The sequence below is a fragment of the Aptenodytes patagonicus genome, chromosome 4 (genome assembly GCF_965638725.1).
Source record: "Aptenodytes patagonicus chromosome 4, bAptPat1.pri.cur, whole genome shotgun sequence".
Lineage (NCBI taxonomy): Eukaryota > Metazoa > Chordata > Aves > Sphenisciformes > Spheniscidae > Aptenodytes > Aptenodytes patagonicus.
Genome location: NC_134952.1, coordinates 15,434,908 through 15,459,865, shown reverse-complemented (window position 1 = coordinate 15,459,865; position 24,958 = coordinate 15,434,908).

Sequence of the window (24,958 nt, the reverse complement as noted above, 5' to 3'; positions counted from 1 at the left end):
AACAGTCACAGACATGACATTATAATCCAAAAGAAAAGGTCTTAGACCATCATTTTCAAAGATACCTAAAGTGATTAAAATGTTTAAATCCCAAAGGATTTCAATATGATTTAGGCAACTACATCTTTCAGTTGTACTGAAAACCTCAGCTGCAATACTTGCTTTCTTCTAGGCTACATTCTACCAGTTTAAGAAATAAAGGGTAATATTAATGGTGTTAAAATTCCGCTCCCATTTCTAATGTTCCTCTTAAAATCACACTGGTATTTATTTTAAGAAATTGTGGGTAATATATGACCCTCTGCTGGCTTTAGCTGGAGGGTATCTTTCTCTTTCCATCACCTAGCTGAACACTTAGCTAAGAAACCACATCTCATTAGTTTTTATACTTGTAAATTATTTGTATTGACAACACTTATTTACAGAGACAAGTGATCTTTTTTTCAGTGAATAGTGCTCCGTGAGGCATAACTGGTGTTTTCAACAGATTTTTTGTATAAATTGTAAGAACTTGTGAAAGCCATGTGATTTCAGGACAGACTGATTATGAACTCAAGCTCATCTTGAGATCAAAGATGGTATGCCAGACCTCCACAGGAGCTGGATCTATCAGGATTTAGTCATCTGGAATAAGTCTATCATGTCCTGATTTGCTCTGCTCTCAGGAAAAAACCCCAAAAACCTAAACCAAGGACTATCCCATTGTTCCAGTTGGGTAATGTGTGGCTGTTTCAGGTACTTGTTACTTGAAGTTTCTGTCTAAATCTGAATCCAGACTTTAAAATGAAACAGAGGTACATTCATCAAATGTATGAGCGAAGAAGCCCAACTGGGCCAACGCTGTCAAGCCATGCGTGGTGGTGCGCAGCTGACACACCACAGCCTCCACTCTCTGCTTCTGCTCCTGTAACTGCTGCAGGAGAGCAGCTGAATGGGGTATGTAGGAACGGCTGAACTGTCTCAGTGTATGCATTGCTGGGTGCAAACTGTGGCAGTTCAAGAGCTGCTTCCCACCCCATTCAGCAGCTGTGCTGCGGGAGCTTCTCCCTCCAGGAAAAGGGCAGGGCTGCAGCTGGGTCTGCCTGTGACATCTCTCATCCCAGACATGCCAGCACACTGGGTCCACACCTTCACCTTTGACAAACAGTCATCTGTGTTTGTCAGGAGATTCAGAAAGTAAACAATTACATCCGTTTAGATGTCAACGTTATCACATGCAATCTGCTGTTGAATGGCACGGGTCTTTTGTTTAATTGTTTAGTCAATATGTTCATCCAGTGCTATATCTGACTCAAAACATAAGTCACTGATTATACTAGTCATGGAAATGTATTTCACATATTCAGTATAGCTCAACATTCGTGATAAGCATTTAATGTTAGCTAATTTGAAAACAAAACATTAAACCTTTGGAAAGAAAATTCCTATTAAGTATCAGACCAATTCTCTCTGGATGGTAGTCATAAGGGGCAAGGGTGGTGCTTACAGCACCAGCCAGGAGGCTGAGAGGTTCAGAATCAGCAATTTTCTGTGCTACATATTTTTCAAGGGATCCTAGCTTTAGTGGCCCACCTCATAACCCTTAGTCACCTTGGCTTTACTGAATGTTAATGCTACAGGAGGTGGAGATTTTGTTACCGTTTATGTTCAGGATCTAAATCCAAGCTGGAGTCTCAAAAGTTTGCTACTACAATGCGAACAGATAGTAATGGTTTTATAATCAGGATCACAAATACTTCATTCCTTTGTGCACATGCCACAAGGTAAGAACATATTGCATCATCGGGTATATAATGGAGGATCTGTCAGAAGGCTGTAAATTACTTTGAAGTATCAAAGCCACAGGTTTATCCTGCACACCAGTGCAGGAAGGAAACTCACACTTTGCATCAAACCCATTAATTGATCAACTTCACCAGCACATGTGTCTCATGATGTAGTAAACATTCTTGTTTTAAGTACCAGTATTTATTCTGATCTGTATAAATACATTTTCACATGCTTGCTAGTCTAATAGATTTAGTGTTACTACCTGATCTATTTAAACATTTAAGGAAAGATTTAAAAAATTAGTCCAGCTTTCTAGGAGGCTATGACACCTAAAAAAAGAGAAAGCATCAAGGAAATGTAATTGTCATGCTCTGAACATACCTCGTGTCTCTAAATAAAATCCCAATCACACAATCTCTTAACCTAGCATTTAATGAAATTACAGTGGTGTAAAAGTTGAGCCAGATTTAGTAAGGTCATCCCTGTACTTATTGCTTAAATTATCATAATCTAGTGTAGTCCCAGTTCTGCAACATTTCTCCTCATATCAGCTCTTTTTCACCCTATGCAAAAACAGAACAGTGTGTCCTGCCTATAGGGGCTGACAGTCGCAGCCAAATACAGAAGATAAGAGAGGGTCAGATGACTGGGTACCAGGAAACAGTGAGATAACGGTGGTCAGCACAATAAGCAGTCCACTCATAGCCAATTGCTCACAAGCTTTTAAGCATAACAGTTTTCCTTGCTGAAGAATACAAAATGCTGAAGGAGTGATCTGAGAGGTGATAAGGAGGTATTTTTGTCAATGCTCAAGGTGGGGGGAGGGTTTTCTGGGACATGTATGTTCATGCTTGAAAATATAACAAGTGAGCAAAGGAAACTGGCACCAGAGGTGGATTGCAAGCTGGGAGTCAACGGCTTGACACGGCCTGAGAACCAGAGGAAAGGAGGAAAGCAGGGAACGGAAAACCGGTCCCTTCTTTTCAATACAGTGGAGGAGAGTACCTAAGAACTTACTTGTGTTATCATAGTATTTGAGGAAGGTGGAACTGCTAAATTGAGGAGGATGGGATAGATTTAGAGAACGAAGACCTGACACCAAGCGCTGTTGCAAGATAACAGCAGGAGTCTATTTGTAACCACAACCTCTTTAAGGCTTTATAACATGGGAATGTGAGAGTATATTCCCAAGTCTCTTAAAACTTAAAATTTAAAATAACCAATGTGGAGCTGCTGCTGTCTCTCTAGTTGACAGAAGTCCCTTTACTGTAGGAAGATCTTTATTTCTAAAGCAAGGCACATAACCTTTTAAGTATGTGAAATTCAACATGGAAAGTGCCTCAGCAGACAAGCCTTGATCCCACCCCATGGAAGTCGACTACGATTTCAAATGCAGATGCAGAATGACAAAAGGACCTTGGTTTAACAGTGCTTCATCTCTGTCGTGGATGCCTCATTGCCAATGCCATGTTTTCACTCTATTTTAAACCCAGAACTGAACTCTGTGCTTAAAATGTGTTGTGGTCTCCCATTCAAGTTCAGAAAAGCCTAACTGAGGGCCACAGTGCCCCCAGCCTAGATACTGGTGTAGATATCACCTGACGGGGTGGGATGCAATTTGCATAGGAGGCAATCTGCACCACACAACCCAAAGCACCACTCCAAAAAGATTTTCCTAAGTGTCCCTCAGACTGTGGTCAGATGCTGTGCTGTAACACGGTGGTCTTCGCAGCAATATCTGCTTAAGGAATGCCCTCCCTACCACCTTACTGCTAGGTGGTCTCCTTTTCATGCCCCTCATTTCTGTCAACTTGTATGTGCAGCTGTGTTATGAACCAGATCACCGAGCCAGATCTCTGAGCCTGTTCACAGCAGTTTTTGTAAGTACCTCTTAGGGGAGCGCACTTTGGCACATGGACGAGACCAAGCATAAAGAGCAGGGAGACTGGCTGTGAAGAGGCCAGTATCACCACTGAAGACAAAATCCTGTTAAACTATAACCTCATCCTTTAATTAAGCTGATTCTGGAGCTGGGTAAAAGCAAGAACACCACTTTCCTCTCTTCCTCCCTTCCTAGGTAAATTACCTGGAGCAAAGTCAGTAACAGAAGGGGCAGGAGGGCCCTATATTTTGGTGTGATTTTTCCAGAGCATCTCAGAGCCATGCCTGACTACAGCTGTAACATCTTCACCTTGCTACATGCAGTGACTGTGACTGTAACACCAATGGAGTTATCAGCCGTCAAGTAGGTGCCAAGCAAGGTCCAAAATAGACTTTTGTTACTTTGTACCTTGGGTGGAATTAAGCATTTGAATACGAGACAAAGATTATCTGCCTTACAAAGGAGCTAGATTCAAGCTGAAAACGTTTTACAGACTTCAACTAAAGTTGTCATCGCCTAGATGGTGATGAACATGTAGACGACTATAGCTGTTTGCAACCCACACAGTCTTTTCACACCTAGGTTGCCCCGGGCACCCAGTCCTGGAAGCATGTTCTGAGAATGGCTAGCATGCCCCAGCAGCACTTAACTGCCAGATGCAGACAACACAAGGCTGAAGAAGCCAGAATTCTTGCATAATTTCTTACTGCTGGAAAAATCACATAGGAAGTTACAGTCCTAGATTCAGAGCTCTCTGCACTCAGAGACTATCCAAATCTATTTGGCCTCTGCCACAAGGTTACAAACTTCTGAACAAAGGCCAAAGTATTCCCAAGATGCTCTCAGACCCAGTGAGAAAACAGGAGAGTGAGAAAGTCAGTGTTATATGGTTTGTCTTTGAGCTAGCAGCAATATTTGATTAGCTGCCAGTCGCAAGTAAGAAAACTCAAAACAGTCTTTGACTTTCAGTGATCAAAATACTGATGTATCCATATAAATTCTGCTTCAGAAAAACTGGAAAATAGGACATCTAGAATGTCAAATTACAGGAAAAATGCATATGTTTCTCAAAGATATATTGTAGGCAGAATAGAGTCACATGAAATTTCTGATATGTCCTAGCCAGAAATATTTCCTTTTGAGGCATTTGGTATTTTGGAGAATAGGTAAAGAAACATCATGTGAAAATAGGGAAAGATGCTGAAGAGAGAAAAGAACCTTTATATACACATAGAGAGAGAGAGAAATATGTGTGTGTGCATGCATGTGCGTGTGTGTGTATGTATGTACACACAGGATCATCAAATTTTTTCCATCCCTGGCTGTGAAGGAAAAGCAGACATAGTTGTGGAACTCAAATCCATTGTTCCTTTGAACCCCAGTTCACATCACTTGCACCACACCTGAAACAAGTGCCATATATAATAGAGAATACGTTACTTTAACAAGTTAATCTAGAGGCTGTAGAAAACCCACAGTCTCTCTCGAATACAGGTGATTTGCTTTACTTCCTTTCACTTCTATTCAGCTCCATGGAACTATCTACTTCCTGACTCTACTTCTCTAAAATTGTGCCAAATGTGTTCCAGATTTTTACCTTAGCAAATCACGATAGGATCTTTCCAGCCCATGAGAACATAGTCAACAAAGCTCTTTCCTCTTCATTTCCTGAGCTACTGGCAAAAGCAATTTCATTTTCAGAATGTTAAGATTATTATTTCTGTCTAAGAAAATAATAATTCATCATAAAAATGCTGATAATGTATCAGCAAAAAAAATGTTTTGATTGTGGTTGCTATCTACAAACACAAATTTATATGTAGGTTTTTGCAAATTAACTCACACTTTCAAGGAGAGGAACAATAAAATAATTGCTGAAGAAGGCTGTCAATAATGGGACAAAGTGCAACCCAAATTAACCAGAAAACTCTATTTGATCCTAACACATTAAACTAACAGGAATAGATCTCAATTTTACACCTAATTGTTGCTTTTGGGTTACATGCTGGAGTTTCCATATATATAAATATATAAAATTGCATTGGTTGGCAGTTCAGTGGTGCACAGTGGAGTTGCTCAGTGGACTGGAGAAAGAGTACCTGTATAGAGACCCACCTACCCTAGACTCCTGCTCCCTTAATACTTCAGGTCAGACGCCTGTTGGAGCACACACATGAAGCAGACACCCAACTTTCCTTCTACAGAAACCACGAAGCAAAAAGTTTGCAGAAGAGTTTGTGCAGGTCTACGTCTCATCCTCACCTGGAGAGAAGATACAGCTGAACCTCACTCCAGGGCTGAGGGATTCAGAAGTATCCCTGGTTTCCACCATCCAGGAACAGCTTGAAAAGGCTTTTAAACTCTTAAACACAGCATTCCTGGGAAAATCTGCTCTTTCAAAACTTGTGAATAGCAAGAAACCTAAACAATCAAGGTATTTTCCAAGCAATGGTATTAGTGTTTCCATTCTTTCAATTCAGGCTAATCATAATAACACAACTATTATCCAGCAGACCTAATTACATTACAAAAAAATCATTAGACAGACTTTCAGTTTACCAGCTCCTTGATAGAATGAACAGAAATTGCAGTTGGTTTTTTTCATATTATTTCTAAATGCCTGAAATTCTATTTTAACCAGGGAATTTTCTGTTGCTTTTTTATTAACTAACACCTCCTGTTTTCTCACAAATGGTAAACAAAGCCTTTCTAATCATTTAATTATGGTCCCCTCAGTCCTTTTAGATAACTTCCTACAGAAATATTAGTGAGTTTTAATTACAGCAAGAAAAGTTGTGAAACTTCTGAAAGCTTATATATAATCTGGACAGAGAGATAAGCAATCGTGCTTTCTTTAGCAACTCAGCAAACCTTAACCTTCCTTTCCATTTCTCTGACTTATGGTGCTGGGTATTCTTTCCACGCAATGTAGAAATCAAAGCACAACTGAATTAATGGATTTCCTATTTCTAGACCACTTCATGTTATATAAAGAAAAAAATATTTGTATTCTAGGGTGTTCTTGTTTTGTTTTGACCTGAGGCAAACAAAGAAAGATCTTTTTTAACCTGAATCTAATATTATACAACTCTCTCAATGAATGACAGACCTTAACCTGAATGCTTTAAAGTTTTTGAATGCAAACTTTCTCTTCTCCTGTTCCATACCGTCTTCCATACCGAATCTTTTATTGATTCCAGCACCTAAGTAACTCTGCTCATTTCTGACTCTTTCAGAGCATGCTCAAAAATCACTGATAGCTCCTACAGTTGTTCCAGCAATAAATCAATACGGAACTGACCAGATGTTCATGTTGAATAACACCAACCTAAGCAATCTCCTGTTCAAACCAAATATTAGAGGCCATATCCAAAGAAATATTTCTGCACCATAAAGGTAGATGTTCCCAGCACTGAAACCCAAACCATGAGTTGCAGAGTCACATCCTCAACAGAGTCCATAGCATGAGTTGGACATCTCAGAAAGAGGCCCCAAAGAGTCACCATCTCCAACACCGAGTTGGCTAATGATAGTGCAAACAATGTACAGATGCTTAGAACTGTCCAACTAAGTATCTGTGTCTAAACAGTCATGTTTTAAAATTCTCTGCTCTTTGACCTTTCATTCAGAGGCTTCTCCTCTCACTTGAGTGGAACATCTGCTAAAAGAAGGCACCTACACATTTTATTTCAAAAACCAGAGCCATGTTCGACAAATTTTCTTAAAACACAAAGTAATGAAATAAAATCCCCTTTTGCTACAACAGTAGCGTAGTTAGAGCCATTAGCTAGAATATAGAAGACCATTTCAGTTCTGTGCTAGGTAAATTATTTCATCTGACTGAAAGTATTCAACTCACCAATTTTTACTGCCTCAAAGACCGCACAAAACATCAAGTCACAAGACAGTTCCTTTCAGTTAAAATGCAACAGTGGGGAAAAACATCCAAAGCTATTTTGTAATTCTTTCTCATACTAAGTTGTGAAGTACTTTGCAAGAAGTTTCAATGAGCCTTTGCTTTTGCTCCTATTCTATTATTTATTGTACAAATGATCTTTTAGAGTAGTTTTTATATCAATATTTGTACATATATATGTAGAAATTTATATTTCTAGGAAGGTGATATTGACTTGAAAAAAGTGAGTTAATTAGACAATGTTTTCTGATGAATCCAATAGAAGCCTAGATGGCAAAAGGTCGAGACTCCCACTAGAAACAATTACTGGGGGATTATTTGAAGTTTTGACTGAAATTATTTTAGAATTTTGGGGAAAAAAGGTAAAATAGAAGGAGATATCTACTATTACAGACATTTTTTACATCCAAGCTATGAAGATGTATTACCAGGGAGCTAACTGGTTGTATTACTGGTTAAAGTTTTACTCTAATTATTATGCCAAAAAATATCTTTAGTAGTAGTAAGATACCTTTATATCTTCCAAACTATGCCTCCTAGAGATTTAAAAATATTGAGAAGTAAATACTTGGAAACAGTCCAATTAATAGGTTGTGAAATGCTATAAAATCTAGAAACTTGCAAATGTTTAACATGTCATAGTAGTATGAGCTGATGAAGTAATCAGAAAGAATCCACTGAGGGTTTTTTACCACTATATATGTCAAAAAGAAGGAACAAAAATCCCCAAACCCAGGCAGTGAGGTCAGGAAGACAAAATAAATTCAAATATTTCAGCCTTGCAGATGGAAACTAACCTGGGAAAAGCACATGTAACTTAGCATTAAGCAGAAGATGGGTAAAATACTGGCTAATTAGCAGCTAAGCTAATGAAACAGCAAGTCCATGAAAGATGGAATAATGTGCTGAAAGTTTAATTAAGGCATTAGAGTTGTAGACATAAACAATTACAAACTAAGACCAGAGTCACTGAGAAAACCTTGTTTAATTCTCCTTGATCAATTGCCAGGTACAGAGCTAAAAACCCAAGCATTACATAGCTCCCACTGACAGTGGGTGGTGTGATCCATGCATGTTGGTGCAAAGCCAACTCATAACCAAATTAGGCAGAAAACCAAAGTCAGGATAGTGTTGCAACCTGCTGTAGGTGTCATGCTTGCCCTACTTGAAAAGCAAGAGTGTCCAGTGAAGAAGCTGCAAACTAAGCCAAAAGCAAGAATATACAGCAAAAGTGGGTGTCTCAGAGGCAACAGCCAAGACCAGAAAGGATTAGCAGATACCACTTAAAAGCAAAAGAACAAGAAGGTGAAACAATCTAATTCATCGGTTTAATACAGTGTGGGAGGCACAGCAGCACAGTACACCACGATCAGTAAAAATGTGCTACACAAAAACTAAAAAACTAAGCAAAATGCACAGCCTTGTTAAAAACAGGTATCTGAGGGAGGACATAAAAAGAACCCTTGTGAAAAAGCAGCATCAGTTTGCAATTATAAAAAGCTACATAAATCCAAATTTTCAACTGGTATAAAATGGCCCTTGTTCAGTGTTTTTCATTTACTTAGACCAAATGAGATTTACTTAGACCAAGCTGAGGATCAGGTGGTTTTTTGGTTTTTGGGTTTTTTTGCCTTCTATCTCAACTCTACCACATGGTACATTTTTTCTGTAGAATTCGTATTGTACAGGTTGAGCCTAAGGCACTGGTGGTTAAAGCAGAGAATAGTAAGATGGTTTTACAGATAGGAAATTTCACAAGAGAAATCTTGCAATCAAACCAATCTTGCTATTTAAATTCTCTTAATTAGAAGGAAACAGCAAACTGTTGAGCTCACACTGCCCTAATAGGAAGAGCTGACAATGAAAAAAATAGAGTCCTTGTTGGTGTTAAGCATCGGTATATGTTGCAAAGTCCGGCGAGATCCTTATCCCCAGCTGTCCAGATTCGGGATCGAGTGAGAGTGAACCATGGTCCTTTCTGGCATATGCATACAGATTTCCTTTCCATGGAAACAGGTTCACTGCACATCCCTGTTTGCGGCTGGAATGAGGTCAGGATGTATATGTATGCCCTAACCAGCCCTTCAGGAATGCTCCTAGGCCAAACACTTTAGACAGTGACAAAGTTATCCCAGTTGCACTAATGTAACAGAAATCAGAATTTGTCTTTTGTTCAGTACCTTTCTCCACGATTAACACAAACCCTAAATTTACCACCTGTGAGAGAAGAGAATATAGTCTAGTTGTACTAGACTATAACTGGCTAGTTGTACCCAATTACTTGCTCAGTCTGTAAAGTCTCATTTTCCTGAGAGCCGACAGTTGTTCAGCTCTGCCTTCACACAGCACCTAGAAGAGCAGAACCCTTGTCTTAGAAAGAATTGCTGTAAGAGAAATTGTGTTACATTTATATATATGTGTAATTCTCCATGCAGTTGAAAGGGGAATTTGCATCTTTCCCTTGTAACTCCTGCCCAGCCCAGCCTTTTCCCTGTGCCAAGTGTCAACATCTTATTGCTGTGTGACTTTCAGTTGGCCATATTCCTACTGTACTGGCATGAGTCCAGTAATCTGCTGATCTGACAAATAAAAGTTGCAGCAGAATTTGACCCTGAACAGTGGTTCTCAGTACTTTCCAAATGTGGCTATTAGCATTTATTTCTTCAATCATTCAACTCCCTTGTCAGTAAAGCACTTTGGAAGTTTCTCTACTTTTTCCTAAGGCATAACTTCCCTGTTCATCTGAATTCTTTCTGCATGATTAAAGCCACTAGTATTACTTATTTACCTGGCTTTATTCACAGAGAACAATAGATTTGCTATTATCCACTTCCTGCTCAGAGTCAGGGAAACAGGTCCCAAGTATGTGCAACTCCCCCGCCCCAGTGAAGTCAACAGAAGAAAGAGAATTTTTTCTGTCCAAAGTTTTGCCGATGTGCAAATCTGAATCCAGCAGCAAAATGCATCATAAGAACAACAACTATGAGAGCGAACACTCTTTTCGATGTAATTAAAAGTGCTGAAAATGTATTTGTTAAATTATAACCTTTCCTGCTTTCTTTTTTTTTTCTCTGGTAGAACAGGCTATAGTCAAAGAATATTGGTAGGTTATTAACTTTGGCTGGTTTCAGTGAATTGTAACGTGGTACAGTTCAACTCTCGAATTAGTCACTCTCAGATAACTGATACAGAGACTCACAGACTCACCACAATCTTTCCTACAGAGATAATAACACTCATTTATTAAGATGACCATTACAATCAGAGGCAGACAGAAGACAAAGATGCAGACCAGTTGCAGTTTTCTTTTCATGCCTTCTAAGCTTTCATCTTTAACTGATAAAACAGAAATCTGAAATCAAGCAACTACCATCCAGGGAAGTACAGGTTGTGGGTTTTTTTCCTCCTAAAAAACACATTTGTAACTGTTCTCAAATACATTTTTTCACTAATTTTATCTGCATACTAATTCAAAAGCATGGCCTGTATTTGATCTTGCTATGTGCAGTGCTCTGTAAATTAACTGTTATAGTAATTTACATCTAAGTCCATCTATGCCAGTGAGTTGCTGAAGCATTGCTGTGGCATTATTGCAGTTGTACTATTTATTTATTATGGCTTGGCCTACATGCAGTACTAATTCTACACCTTAAAATATGCCTACTTTGCTATAGCAATTAGCATAGATCAATTGTATGACACATGGTATATTACTTATCTGCATACAGATCTGTATTACATAAACCAGCCAGACAGCACTACAAAGCTTACATTTGCCAAGTCTCATGCCAGATTATGGCTAGTCCTAGTGGCAGAGTTGGCTTTTTCTTACCTGTGTTACTGGAAAAAAAAGCTCTAAAATGATAAAGTATGCGAACTTGTAGTGTTTCTATGCCTAAATTTCCCACAGCAAGATTGAGAGACAGAGGCAGAACTTGACTTTAAACACAAAGAAGCAACTCCATTTTCTGTTCCAGTCTAAGGATACAAAAAATAAATAAGGCTATCATAAAAAAAATGAAAAAAGACTTTGAAAGATTTTTCATTCAGTGCTGCCACATTCATACTTAGCCTCGAAGATCTGTGTCTCTTTGCACAGTTTCATGCAGACAACTACACCAGCTTGTCCTGAGTGTGTCATCCAGGCTGCAGTCTGTCTTTTCATTGACTTCAATGGCAGGGAATGAGACCTCAGACCACATTAGTATGACCCTAGAGTAACCCCACTAAAGTCAGTGAAAGAGTTTGGACTGCCTGTGGAAACAAGTCAACTTCTGGCACTCCGGGATCAAAACAAAAAATGACAGTCCTCTCACCAAGCGCTGACAGACCACAATTGCTTTCATTTACAGTGGTACAAGCGAGGTACAAACTTGGTGAAGTTGTTGGCAGGTTTGGCTCTGAGAGTGCTGTGCAGAGGTTTCTTCTCAGCTACCATCATCCACTTTGCAGAGGCTTTGTTGAACTGTGCCCATTAGCTGGAAAGGCTTAGAAACTACTTCTATTTACACTGTGGCCAGTGCAGTGTTTATCAGCACGAAAAACCTAAAGATTTATTCATTCTTATCTCTGAAAAAGTTCCTTACTTCTTATGTAACAAAAAGATTTGTTGTACACTGTAAAGGCTTTCAGAGTTACACAGAAAACTCAATTATGGGAAACTGATAAAGACCCAAACATAAAGGAAATACACAAATAAGTGTTATCATAAAAAACATTTATTCTTTGATTTTCTTCAGAAATTATGACTAACGTAAATTAAACATTGTGGCATGTTTATTGTTATTATTAATAATATGTCAATGTATCAAAAAACCCTGAACATTTTCCTACTTACATTACACCCACACAGAAACAACGGCCAAAGAATAAATCACTGATGTAAGCCTGTAAAGGTAAGGTTGTACAGTCAAGTACTGCGACACAAGGTAATTTGAGCATTTTGCTAACTTATTCACACCCTTTATGATACAGTGTTTAGTGACACGATCACAGACTGTCTTCTAAAAGATCTGCTTCACACAAGAAGCACAGGAAAGTTGGTGCTTCTTCAGAGGTCTTGTGCTTCTCTGTCCGTTCTGGTTTGCACAGCAATGGGCAAACACTGACCTTCTCTTCTGGTGTTCATCATTGGGTAGCTGGGTATTGCCCTGTTCTTAACTGCACTGAATGGAGAATTATTTTCCTCCACAGCTTGTTGTGCTGTTCTCACCATATTTTAGATGTGGTTTTGAAGCACAGTAAGAAAAATAGTTCTGTTCTGCTCTAGGGATGTCACACATCCTATCTAGTCACCATGCAGGAGTTATATGAGCTTAAAGTGTGCTCAGTCCAAGGGGAGTCTTCAAACCATCTCACTGTCCCACTGTCCTGGTCTCTGCTCAGCATGTAAGAAATCAAACTCTTTTTAGATTCTTGGAAACTGGCAAAACCGAGATGATTTTTCACAGATGGTAAACACATCTGTCTACTACCATGACAAATATACCGAATAATTAAATTGATTGAAAGCACTCGAACTTCTCAACAAAGAAGTTCAGAGATTTTTTTTGTCTGATGAAAAGAAGAAACAACAGTATTTTTCCTTAACTTCATTCTTAGAAATGGCCAAACCATTAAAAAAATAATTTTCTGAGTCAAACATTCAGCATGACAAATGTGTGCCCAAACACTTTAAATTTAGCAAAGTTATACACTGCTATAAACATGGCCTTGCAGCGCAAATGCATTTATTTTGATAAATATGTTTACACTGCAGGATATAAAAGGACTAAGATATGAATTGGATTTGGGATTATCTACAAACTGGTAAACAGCATTGAAAAGAAAGAATTTTTTAATGTATGTTTATTATATAATAGCTAATCTCTTCCTATAATTTTACTTAGGGAAAATAGTCTATTTTATATCTATGACATGTATAGATATACCTGTGTGGTTTAAGGACTGACTTAACTTTTGTATGGGAGGGTACCCAACATCACACAGTCCCCATCCCATGTTCTGCAGCCCCTCCTCACCTCTGTTAGTCTGTTATCAGGACAAGAAAGGGACACAACTGCAGTATTTCTCCTCAGAGTTGTGATGCTTACATCTGCTATGACAGGTAGACTGTGTTTGGCTCTTTCTAAAGAGAATGTCTACTGATGGGCTGCGATGAAGCAGCATGAGTGAGGAGCTGCTCAAAGAAAAAGAAGGGATAGATAAAAGGAGAACAGGGGCTAGCAGTGGATAACTTTTTTTTTTCCCTGATAACCTGATTTTTCTTAAGTCAATACATCAAAATCTCCATTCAGGACAAATCTCATTATATCTTAAAAATTCAACACGTAGTGCTAATTTAGGAGCATACGTATTTGTAGATAAATGTCACTTCTTCACATTCCTTGAAGAGATACCGGTTTTCAATTATTTTGCTGGTTTATAATTCTGTATGGATTTTTCTCACTCGTACATTAGTAGGTTTTGAACTTGCAAAAATTGCTTACAGTAGAAAAGAAGTCAAACTCCTGTAATTGTTAGATGGCACCATCCTGCCCTTCTGAGGTTAAAGCAAGACAGCATGTGATTTTTTTTCCTTACCCTCTTTCAACACATGAGCCAGGAGCAGACAGTCAGTTGAAACAGTGATGATTACAAATGACAACTTGTAGCATGTGTTATCACAGCCACTCTATACAGTAATTCTGCTAACAATGCATTTTGCTAACAACCATATGGATTCAGGGAAAATTGTTTTTTCTGGAGGAAATCAACTGCAGACACATTATTACAGTACGCCTTTCCCAGGATCTGTATCAGGCAAACACAATAAATGCAATGTTAGCGAGGCTGAGGTTATTATAATTACTTGTATAACTATTAGACTGTCAAATATTTTAGGTTCAATTCAGCCTGTTCACAATCCGACTAAAAGAAATCTTTTCTCTCAATGGTTTTCTCTCTCAGTTATTTTAATCAAATAAATTACATCACAGGCTCACGGTCAGGCAGGGATGCGGCAGGTCCTTGAAGGTGTCAAATGTGAACCTTGCTGAGCTTGAAGTTTTCCTGAGGTAACTGTGAATTTTAAATTCATCTCTTGAAGGACACAGTTCCCCTGGATGACACCTCAAACATACTAACCGAGGGTCACTAAGGAACAGCTGCACATGACGGGCTTGTAGGAAGTGAGTGGTTGGATGGAATTACCCAGTTTAAAGTATGCCTGGACAAAAGCTTTAGACATGTCTGGACAAAGGCATGGCGCAATCACAGAGACTGAAATTTAAGGGATTGTGATAGGGTAAAATCAACATTCCCATACAGAAAACTAAAGAATTAGGAAATGAAAAGCCATGGGACAACCCTTCCTATGTCTTAGTATCCAAGTGGCAGTTTTCTCCCTAGAGTGACAGACAGCATAGCAAGGACCCTCCCTCAGCCTTCAGCAGCTATGGCAGCACGGTACAAATTAGCTGTCCTACAATCTGCTCTGACACCTTAATGACAACTTCAGCCAAATTACCATCCAGCCAAAATAGCCTAGGTTCACAGGTTAAGTGTGTTGGTGTCATTAAGCTAAGTATAAGGAATAAACATGATCAATCTCCATAAATAACAAAGGCTGGGCGCGGAACAGCTTTTGAAAACCGGAAAATGGAAACACTGTGAAAAAACTAAGAGGAGAATTATTTACGTTACTGCAAAAGCTGAGGGCATAGCTCAGAAGGAAAGGTACAGCTTGAAGACTTTTGACAATATTTTCACCAGTTAGGGAAGCATTTTAAAAGCTTTGGGTCAGATTCTTTAGGTTCACTGGTGTAAATCTTTTTGGAGCAGTTTGATTCTCCATTTTTCATTAATGTCATGTTCTGTAGTTATTTGAAAGCTATTCAACTAAGCAATCAAAGGTCCCTTTTCCAGCACAGTGGGTACCTCTCAACCCTGCAGAAGCAATGCCAAAGGCAAAAAACACCAAAATCTTCAAAAGCACTACTTTTTCACTACCAGTTGTTATTTTTGGTGAATATTTTCCTAAGTTTACCAGACTATGTGATATCAGCTCAAATGGAGACTTCACAGAAGATGGAGCCACAGCTTGCCCCGTCATGCCTCAGCTTGTAAAATAAATAAAAATCACTTTCAGCAAGTGACAGAAGAACACTTCTCTATTACTCCAATGTCCAGAAGAATATTTATCTGTATACTTAAGACCGCAGGCTCATTTCAGTGGGATGTCCATTCATGTGAACAGAATGCCAGGAAGTGACAAATCCAGCCTGCTGCTTTGAATAACCAGGTTAGCTGCAAATATTTTTATACTAAAAAACACTGCAACAAAATGTTACTAACATAATATTCTCAGCAATCGCAATTAGATAATTGATAGCAGAAAATTCACCTCTTTCATTCTAAGCCCCTCAACCTGCAGACTGGGGAGTGTGTTTGCACTGTCAGGATAATAGGAATGATCAGGGAGCCCAGAGAGCCTCTTTTGCTGGCTTCCTCTGTCTCTCTCACTTTCCCTGGCTGCACACAGAGTTGTGAAGCCATGAGAAGAAAAATCCTGACTCCTTGTAACTCCACATATTCCTACTTCTCAGACACTTCTCTCAGAGTCTTTCTAATGTCATTTGTCTGGAAAAATGGTATAAGATTTCAGTATCATTCACTGAGACACAGAGAACATAGAATATCCTGGGAACTGTCATTTATATTTCCAATTCATGCGTATTTCCAAAGCAAGTTTTCCTTGCAAATATTTTAAACAATCTCTAAAAATAGTGTTATGTAAACCCCATGAATCCAGTTCTCCATCATGCAACACTTCTCAGTCACCTGTGAAGCTGTGGTCCTCTTGACACTGGCTGTTACATCTTCTCCCCTAGAATGGGGACATTAAAAAGAAATTTAAAGCCAGAAAGGTCAGAACTGGAGTCTTTGGTATGCTGACCTGGGCAGACTCACACCAGGGAAATCAGGAAATCAAGGTAGCCTTACCAAATCTGAATGATAGCACTTCACATCCCTTTGCAAAAGTGTTAATGACTGCACAAGGTTGCAAAAGGAGAGGATAATCAGGTCTAAAATTGGAAATTCTCTTCCTCACCTTCAGTTTTTTTCCCTGATTCCCAGAGGAAGGCCACTCTCATTTCCCTGAAATGCAAAAATGCATTTCTTATTTTTAACTTACCCATTGTCATCCAGGTCATTATATAGTGATGATTATTCAAAAATTTCCTCTGACTTTAGTAACTTGAAATGAATTTAGCTCACTGTGCTGCACACAAACTCAGAGTAGCACACCCAGTGACAGGACATTTTCAAACAACCTTCAGTCATATGATTCATTTCCCTACAGCTGTTTTACGTGAGTACCAATATACTCAGAACTTCCCTGCCAACAAGGATTGGCCTCTCGACTTACTTGTTTGGTGAGGGTATCTTCCCTTAGGCATTTACCTCCTTATATCCAATTAGCAGTTACCATTTTACTATCAGAGTTCACTGCCTAACTGTGCCTTGCCAAGCGATATGTTCTCTCTTTCTCCCCTACACAGATATTACTGGCCTTTTCTGGCACAGCATCGCAAATTTGGTCCTCATATGTACAGACTTGGTACATGTACAGCAATACAGAGAAATACTTAACAAGCTTCATCATGCAAGCACCAGAGACAACCATACAATCCCTATGTGCCCCTGGTTTCCACAGTGCTTGTGCCCAAAACCAGTTTAGTTCTGAAGCCAAATATTTAAATGGCTGTAATAGTCCTGATAATAGAAAGACCAGCATAGGACAATTCAAGAAAGGACAAAGTGAGCCAATACTCCCCATATACTGTGCAAGTTGACAAGTATATACACAAGACCACAGTGTTCCTGTTCCAGTCCTCAGGGACAAGAGACCAGTCCCAGCTCAGGGAGATGCTGCTTGAATTAGTGGCTTAGCACTTAGCCTGCTCTTTGCTAACATCTCTTGGGATTGAGTTAACACCACTGTTGGACATGTTCTAGCTGAGAAATGAGCAGCTCGGAGCAATGCTCCATATGTGCGTTGACAGAGCTGGGAGATGACTTTGCAGGTCAGCTGTTTTCCTCTGAACAGGTGGATACAAGTAAGAGCAAGATGGTACCATCACAGAGCATCTGCTACGTGTCACTGATTAACACTGACCATAACTTGCCAGAAATGATTAGCACTGTAGAATGAGTCATTTTACCTCGACATATTCCAAGGATAAAGAAACCACACTTATCTAAAGGTACCTAAGTCAGGTCTAAATGAATTAGTTTAAGCTTTGGAACAAAGGTAGCCATGTTAGCACGGTGTGACACTTGCTTCGGCAGAGCTAATTAATATGTACAGAGTGTGGCGGTAATGTGGCTATATTGTTTCTGGCAGCAGCCCAGCACGGACCTTCCCACAGTTCTGTTGTTCTTTCCTTCAGGAATGTCAGCCCCACATCAGCAGCCACTTCCCAAGCATGTCAAGAACTAGTTAGATTAAAGCGGAGGCAAACTCTACTACCAATTGGTAGATACAATTGATTTTTTAAAATTTGAAATACAGAAATATACCGCTCAAGCACACTTCCCATGTAACAGTCCCTCTGACAAAACTCCTTTCCAGAATCACAGGCCAAGTACTGCATAACAAAGTGATGGGTGAAGAGGAAAGTTTAGCAGAAAGAAGTATTAGACTAGAGATTGTTTAGTGTCACCCATGGCAGGGAAAGAAGAGGATTCTTTGTAATCTATACCTTCTCTTGAACACCAAGACATCCATCTGACATCAGTGGTGGCATTTCAGTGGATTTCCATGGAACTACTTCATTTTATATCAGTCACATTTTCTTGACATGGGAAAAAAAAAATATAAATTTTATCAGTAAAATATCTGATCTGTTTCAGAAGCAGCAGCTGCTTGATAAGCTCAGTGAGTGCTGATTTCGTCAGTTTATTTGCTAGATAAGATAATGGTTCTCAAGTAAGAGGATTTTGTTTCTGTTATTATTTTTCTGTTATGCCTATTATTGTCTTTAAATTTCTATTATCACTTCTAAAAGACTGCTGTGAATTATGTGTTGAACAGAAGAACTAACTTTGACTGGATTCCTGCAAAACATGCCTGTTCTCCAGGCTAATTATTAATCTTAGTTGATTAATGAATTGCCCTAGAATAAAACCAAAAAGCCCATGCATGACTTCACATCAGGGTATGTGCACACATATATACACCTTTTTTTTTTAACAAAGGTATTAAGATATTAAAATATTTTACAAAAGCATTGACAGGTTTGTTTTACATCCATCCTTTGAGCAATAAGGCTAAGGGCAGACCTTGTGCAATCAGTCAGTAGTACCACCTCAGTTCTGAACTTCAGTCTGGGAAGTTTCCCATCAGCTGTCACAGCGCTGGATGGAGACTTTGGAAATGATAGCTAGAAATTCAAAAACCTGAAGGCTCCTGTGAGGCATGCTGCCAACCTCCTATGTCCCCTCCCTTTTATCGCAGCTTGTTCATACGCAGCCAATTCATTGTGAGGCTTGACGTAACATTTGCAAAATGTATAGAGGTGCTCTGATAAAAAGCCATCCACAAATTCTATCATCATCATTATTTGCATTTATCTTACTGTTGAGCAAAGTAATAGACTTTACTGTCATACACCAACTGCAACCTATGAATCACTGCCACCTAACTCAGCAGGGCATGAACTAGCTGCGGAAAAATTTGATTTGAATGTAATTCCTTTTTCCTCAGAAGTATTCAGACAGAATCCACCCTTCAGCTGAGAAGAGACATCAGTTCCACAGAAATTCTTGATGAACCAGATCCTTCAAGGCCTTGCTACTTGCATAAGTCAATAATACTCACAAGTGTAAAAGACTTCTTAAAACTTGTCCCAAGCACTTTGTCAAGACTTCGACAGGGTGAGAATAGCATGGACAAGGTCATTATAAAAAAACTTACCAGTAGGTGGCTTCATAGGTCTCAGAGACCGCAATATTCTCAAAAAATGTCTCATGGAAGAAAAAGTAATGACAATTTTCTGCCTCTTCTGCAGGGTCCAGTGTGCTTACAGATACTTGAAACAGGCCTCTACTGAAGTAAAACGATGCATGTTCAGTAGATTAAATGTAATCATGTCTACACATACCAGGTGAAGCTCTGATCTGTAACTGAACATTTGGTATCTAGACCATGGACCACTTAACACAAGCTATTTTCTGTAATCAGGTGATTGATATAGACTAAGGAGGGGTAAAATGATTTTGCTTAGTCATTTCCACAGCTTAATTGATCTGTAAAGGCTTTGTGCTATAGAAGGATTTTGTGTTCAGATGGAAAAAACATGCCAGCAGTACTGGACGTTTGTTGGTAGGAGAGATGCCTTTCATGCATATCTTGTCTCTTAATAGCCTCCATGAAAAGAATTACAAAATTTTTTCAATTTACTTGAAAAGTTCAGCTATTTAGTGCACTCCAACAGCACATGACTCATAATAAATCACAACAACAGTCTGCTTTTTCAGCCATATCTTTAAGTCTAGCTGTAATTGGGTCTAGAGCTATGCAACTTAATAACAAAGCTAATGCATCCTTTCAATGGAAGACCCATAAACTAAGTTGCTTTAAAGAAAACACAAACAAAAAAACCCCCTAAGAGTCCATGAAGGGAGCCTAGCAAATGATACCCCTGGAACAGGATTAGCTACACACGGAAGGCATGACCTAGGAACTACACAGAGATCAATAACCAGTGGAAAATTCTGTGCAGAACACCCATTCCTCTGTGTTAATTTTTTCCCCTTTTGAGCCTCTGAAGCATCTCAGAAGAAAGCTGCATTGGGTCTCTCATGCTGACTGGACACTCAAAAGCCTTAATAAGGTGTAAGATATGGAGATGTTATTTATGCCACATGTACTTTTCTTTTGGGAGGCTTGACACACAATTTTCTAGGCATGGCATTCAGAGAGTAGTTTCTATTGGCATTAAAAAGAAAATTCAGAAGAAGAAAAAAGAAAATTAACGCTCTGTTCCTTCTTCACAGTGAGACTTTCGAGTTGACTGACTCGCTTGCTCCTTTTCAATGCCACAAAGTCACACTGCATCTGACCATGACAATTACACTGACACAGGCAGTGCAGTCTTCTCTTATATAAATAAACTTTTATGACAGCAGAGGAATGAATACAACTCAAGGAGCTCATGAAAAGCAAAGTCACAGGTATCCTGTAATAATACTGCTATTACTGTCAATAAAACTAGCCTTAACCATACCTGGAGCAAACAGAAGGATTTATTGCTTTTATTAGTTAATGTCTGAAGATATTCCTGTGTTCATATTTTCTTAGAAAATTAATTGTTCCCCTGAAAACTTTTTACTTATCAGTCTCCATTTTAAAATGTCCTACAATTATTTTTAGAAGCGCTGACCCTTCACAAACATAGGAAAAAGAAAAGGCAGCTCTGGAACACTTAAAGGTTTCACTTAGTGGCAATTTTGATGCATCTTCCTCTTGACAATAAGCCAATAAAAAGAAACAGAGCAGATACTCGCATAGCCACTGGAGCACTGATGATATAAGCCTAGGTCATGCATGCTATCTTTTCTATGCACATTTTCCTGAGGCAAAGGTTGAGAGCAAAAAAGATTATGATGGCATGTGTACCTAATTTAATGTTAATATTGTGCCTGAGGAAAAAAGTGGTATAGCCTGGGACCTGGAAGCTACGTTTCAAAACCTAGACTCCTTGGATAATCTCCAGCATTGATCACAGCCATTGGAAATTAATTTCACTGAGAAAACTAGTATTCTGAAAATTTTCCTAAGAACAGGTTTGTTTCAATTGCATGTTTAATAGGAAGAAGTTGAAAAAAATAATCTCAGGTTTCTCAAAGCACTCCAGAAAGGGGAAATTATTTCATTTTGACAATGTTAAAAACACTTCATGCTGATTTCATTGTCAATTTATATTAGTCTGTGTTGCATTCCATTGAAAATCATAGATAAGCAAAGGAAAAGGTTGAACTGAAATATTTTAATCATATTAAAATAATAAATTACACCTTCTTGAAATGAAAGCAAGCAATAAACAAAAATGAAATGGTGGTCCCAAATCACAGTAATCAGATTTTTTTTTTAAATTTAGAATTTCACTGAAAGATACTAAACTATCAGATCTTCTCTCTCCCACAAACACAAATCCAGTTTCTAACCCGCTTTACTATATTCATTGCTTGTAAAGATTATTTTATTACCTCCCTGTGAGCTAAATTGTTCCTGTTTGGCACAGACTACTGGAAAAATCAATGCAGACCCATACTACCGTGGAAGGAGTAACAAGAAACACTGGGGTTTCTCAGAAGTCCCTGACTGTCCTGGGAGATGTGTCAAACAATTTAAGGCACCCCTTTAGTGAGGTACAGTATATTCACCACTATTAATCTCACTGTGCTGGTAATAATAAAACTCAGTAGCTACTTTTATGGCTGATTATTTTTAGAAGTTGCAATGGAGGAAGGAATGGGAATGAGCACTGTAATACCCTGCATGAGAAACAGAAGGTGGCACAAGACTTACTGAAAGGAAGACTCTGAAAGATCAACAAGATGTCTGTAATAAGCTCACTCCACAAAAAAATAAGCCACGGTAGGAGTAGCTATGTATTTGTTTTAAGAGAGGAAAAAAAGTAGTTTGATACAAATGTAGTCTGTGTGTTATTTCATGCAGTACATGAGCCCACAGGATGACATACAGCGCGAGCTGCCTTTGCAAGCGAACAGAGAACAGACCAGACACATAGAAGCAGAGAAAAGAAGGAGGGAGGAAAAAAAATACTCATGCCTCCTTTAATTGGAATACAGTAACTCTGTGTAAGCATCACACATCTCAGGTGTATACAACTCTAAGGTGTCATGAATCATCATTACTAAACAAATAGTATTCAACTTTACAACAGGAATCGATGTGCAATCTACAGTTTACTTTTTCCTTCTCACACACTGTTCAAAAACTTAGCTCGTCATATGCATCTAACATTGCTGTCAGGTGTTAGTTTTCATTATTTCATAAGTGCCTGAAACTGCATCGTTTATAAAGCAAACAGATTGCTCTTTGTTCATGTGATGGTTATTCATTCAGTCGTCAGGTGAAATACTGGAAAATGAATACGCATACTTTCGTTTTGAATGCTGTATTGCAGAAACCAAACCTCTTGGGAGAAGGATGACAGCACACTGGTTTCTCTGTGATTAGTCATTCTGTACTATTGCACCTTTTTCATAAGGAGGATGGCATAATACATATGGCTGCATAAAAACATCCATACTTCTCAATTAAAAAAATTAAATTAGCCTCCCTGTGTTCATGCCCTACCTTGACCTTTTGCCAGCATTTTTATCAATTCCACAGAAGAAAAATTAAATAAACAACCAATAAAATTTGTACTAAAAAAGGTCTTAAAGTTAATAAGTGTATTTCACTAATACAGTGTAATTTGTAACACTTAGTAGTAGGCAGCACTGACAGAGACTTTTGGACCCAATGACTGCCAGCCAACCCTGATTACCTGGCAAGCTGCTGCAGCTAAACTGGCTTACATGGTCCTGGAAGGAACCTGAGGAAATAAAGTTCAAAAGATGGTTTAGGAGGAAATGGACAGTTTTAATGGCGGACACCATTATCGAGCTAGTGAATGAAAATGGTGGTTGTGTGATAGCTGTTTCTGTCCTACAGGCATGGAAGTTCAATTCCCATGAGACAGGTATTTGTAGTCCATCTGACTCCAGTATTGATCTAAAGCCTATAGGAAACTGGCCAGATTATTCACTGCCTTCCATTTACTCCTCTGCAAAGAGTACAAAATGTTGTCAGCGTGGGTAATGATTCCAAAAAGTCAAGGCTGAGGACGAAGCTCACCCCTAACCCCTGAGTTGAGGGAAACTGAAGAGACTGCACTGGGAAGTTTTATTCCTGTTCTTCATGCCCTCGTGATCTATAAAAGACACTACTTTGCAGAGCTCACAGTGAGTGTCACAGAGTTTTGCCAATGCCATATATTTGACTTCAAGAAAGCAAAAAACTCTGATTTAAAGTCAAAGGGAGAAAAATCAATAGAACTCAGTTTGGCAACTCTTCATGTTTTGTCCCCAGAAAAAAATATTGGTTAAAATATAAATATTAACATGACTTTCCTTTTTGTATTCTAAATTTCCTCAAATCAGTAGACCTAAGTTTTTCCTGTAGTGTCGTGGTTTAACCTCAGTCAGCAACTGAGCACCACGCAGCCGCTCGCTCACTCCCCCCACCCGGTGGGATGGGGGAGAGAATTGGAAGAGCACAAGTGAGAAAAACTCGTGGATTGAGATAAAAACAGTTTAATAATTGAAATAAAATGATAAAAATAAAAATAAAAATAAAAATAGAAATAATAATAATAATACACAAAGCAAGTGATGCACAGTACAATTGCTCACCACCCGCCGACCGATGCCCAGACAGTCCCCGAGCAGCAGCCCCCCCGGCCAGCTTTCCCCAGTTTATGTACTGAGCATGACGTCCCATGGTATGGAATGTCCCTTTGGCCAGTTTGGCTGTGCCCCCTCCCAGCTTCTTGTGCACCTCCAACCTTCTCAGTCAGTACAGCATGGGAAACTAAAAAGTCCTTGGCTAGTGTAAGCATTACCTAGCAACAACTAAAACATCGGTGTGTTATCAACTTTGTTCTCATCCTAAATCCAAAACACAGCACTGTACCAGCTACTAGGAAGAAAATTAACTCTATCCCTGCCGAAACCAGGACAATATCCACCCCTTATTCTATACCATCTACGTCATACTCAAGTCTCATATTTTCCAGTACATTTTCATTAATCACCACCCCCTTTTTTTTTTTTTTAATATATATATATACACACACACAGAGATATCATTCCCTTAGTCTGTGGGCCATCCCTCTAAAATGTTCAGTGAGTTCATTTAGTCCATGACTTCGGGCTCCATCTGTCATAATAATCTTCCAGGGCAGGAAAAATGGAGATGGTATGTGGTGTTGGATTGTTTCATGTTGAAGTCAGTTCTGGTACCATCATCACTGTGCTTTGCTTGGTTTCACTGAAGTTATTCTTCATTAGTCTGGGTGATTCTTATTGTAATAACATTAGTATGGCATATAATATTATGTAGTACTCAACATCACATAGTTCAGATCATTGGCTATTCTCACCCAAAATCAAATCCCCTGGAGGTACATATTGGACTTCCCCATCCTTCTGCATTATCCACCAAGTGCACCCAGGTCCTTGAGCAAAAGCAATTCCACGGATGGGTTTGCCTTTGCCCGAGGCAGGAATAACCCAGACTGTTTTCCCCAGCATATTTTTTATGTGCACTACAG